We start from the raw sequence: 2,839 nt of genomic DNA, 5'->3' as shown, positions 1-2,839 counted from the left end.
TTCCAGAAACCATTCACTTACTTAACTTTGAACACAGAACATTTGAGCGCTTAAGGAGTTCATTGAACAGGTCAAAAAAGGCTTTAGGAGGGGATTACTGATTACCCGTTCTCCCCTGCTGGCTGCAGAGACACGTCTACAGACAGAGGCATCTGACCTGTATCCGAGAGCACCGTCGACCCACTATATCACAGATCACCGTTCTCCTGTGTTCTTCACTTGTCAGGAGGCGGCTTTATCAGGGGAGCTGCTGTGGAGAAGACAAATGGCATTCCCCATCGCCCTGAGCCAGTGGGAGCAGCCCCCACCCCGCCCCCACCCTCCAGGGCAGAAGAAAACCCCAGGTTTGGAACTCAGTCGTCCTGAACTTGGGGTTTCCAGCCGTCCGAAGGCCTAACGTAGCCAGACCGTGCCGCTTCCCAGGCTCACACAGGGTGGCACCCCACAGCACTTGGTGACACACAGACTGGGCACCAGACATAGTGGGAAAGTCACGTTAAACCTGGGCAATGCGATGGACCGGCTCCCAGCACTCTTCCAGGTCCATCTGGCCTCTGCCTTGAACATCTCCACCATTTACTAACCTGCCTTTTTAACAAGAGAAAGCCGGCCTCAGGCTTCCTTCACTCAGCCGCCAACAGCCTCCAGCGAGGATTGTGGTTTCCCAGGGACACTTTCCAATCTTCACATTTTTAAAGTTTAAAAGTGACTTTATCAGATAAGGAAAAACTAAAAAAACATGGAGTTTAGTTCATGATAATGTATTGATATTGGTGCATTCATTGTAACAAATGCTCCAAAACATGTAAGATGTCAACAGTGAGGGGAGACAGTGAGAAACTGGAAACACATTACATAAGAATTCTCTGTACACTCTTTGTAACTCTTCTTTAAATCTAAATGATTCTGAAAGTGAAAGTTTCTTAAATATTTTAATGGACCTAGAAAATAAGTAATTCCATGTTGTTGTTTTGCTTTTTTAATCCTCGCCTGAGGATATTTTTCCATTGATATTTAGAGAGCGTGAGAGAGAGAGGGAAAGACAAAGAGAAATATCTATGTAAGAAAAACACATCGATTGGATGCCTCCTGCAGGCGCCCCAACCAGGGCCTGGGTCGGGGAGGAGCCTGCAATCGAGATAGGAGATGCGTACCCTTGACCAGAATCTAACCCGAGACCCTTCAGTCTGCAGGCCGACGCTCTCTCCACTGAGCCAAACTGGCTAGGGCCCATGTTGTTGTTGTTTAATGTGTATATGGAGAGAAACACAGAGAGAGCACATGTGGCAGAAATATTAACCATCGGTGAATCTAGGGGAGAGGTGTTTGGCTGTTGGTGGAGCTACTATCTCCACTTCCCAGCAGGTTAGAAATTTGTCCAAACAAAAAACTAGCAGACAAAGGAAATTAAAGAGAAATATTAAGCACCTAAGAGCCCAGGTGGTGGCTGAGCTGCTGGCACTTCAGGCGAAGAGGTGCCTGGCAACAAGGTGGATCTGTGATGACTCCGATGACCTCTCTAGTCCCTGCGCGGCCACACTCACCACCGTGGCCCCACAGGCACACGCTTCCAAGCCACACAGCGTTTCTAACACTTCCAAACGATCTCCCATCTCTACCCGTGTTCCCTCATGAGGTGAGCAGGGCAGGTGTCATTGTCCCCCATGGCCAGGCTGGGTGTTTGGGGACAGAGGTGAGTAGAGAGGAAGTGTCCCCGTGTGGACAGGCGTGTCGGGCCATCTGCACGCAGCCCAGGTGGTGAGTGCTGTCGTCAGAGCAGGGGGGAGGGGCCTTTGCCTTTGAGACCGGAGGGGAAGCCCCAGGGAAGTGTGTCACCAGCGAAGGATGAGGAAACAGAAAGGTTACGTGATCTTTCTAGAACACCTCTATTCTCGGGCCCTCGGGGGAAGGCCAGTCCCACCGCCCTTGCCGCCCTGTGGAGCCGGAGCCTCGCTGTCTAGTCCCACACAGTCCCCCTCCCGTCTCCGGCTTGGGAAGGGGGTGAGGGAGGTGTGGGGTGCTTTTAACAGGAGGAACCGTCTCCAAAACCCACCCCACTTGGTACCATCCATCATTCTCCTGCAGATGGTGGCAGCAGAGGTCTCCTCTGCTACCCACCCTGTCAGCCCTCAGCACTGACAAGGGTGTAGTTGCTGGATTCCTCCTGGAAGATAACATCTCGATCCATCTTCCAGGCTTCTTTCCCCTGCACTCTCACCGGCCCACAGCCTCTGCGGCACCTCCGCTCATGCATCAGATAGACGTGCGCTCTGGTGCGTTGGGGAGGCGTCTGGGATGACAGGCTCCCGCTCTGGCCTCGGCTGGCCTGGGCCATAAACCTCGATTCAGCAGAGAAGGAACCTGCCCTGCAACCTTATCAGTTGGAGAGACTGTTAGAGGCCTCGTCCTGACCCCAAAGAAAATCCAGACACCGTCCACACTCCCTCGGGCCCTCCGGAGTCAAATACTTTCAGAACCAGCCCCAGTTAAGTAAATAGTTTCCTGCACGTGAATGCTCAGGGGGCTTCTCGGAGGACCTGACATTCTCCACTTGGTGACAGTCGTTTCCTTGCAAACATAACACTGAGCGCAATCTTTGCATTCCCGGGATGACTTCCCCGCTGAGGAATTCTGCGAGCCTCCTTCAGTTCAGGGCCGTGGCTCTATTTTGTGCTTTGATGACAACCCCCCCCGCCCCCCCCCCAAATGCATCCTGTATAATTTGATAAGAGCCCTTTGCGCCCCCAGCCCATGCCTGTCTTCCTTCGCCACAGATTTCTAGGAAACTCTTCAAAATATCGCTGCCCAAATTGGACCCTGATGCTGGGAGCACTAATGA

Source organism: Myotis lucifugus, unplaced genomic scaffold, assembly GCF_000147115.1.
Source record: "Myotis lucifugus unplaced genomic scaffold, Myoluc2.0 scaffold_215, whole genome shotgun sequence".
NCBI classification, from domain to species: domain Eukaryota; kingdom Metazoa; phylum Chordata; class Mammalia; order Chiroptera; family Vespertilionidae; genus Myotis; species Myotis lucifugus.
The sequence above is the reverse complement of the archived record's forward strand: the minus strand, read 5'-3'. Positions refer to the sequence as shown.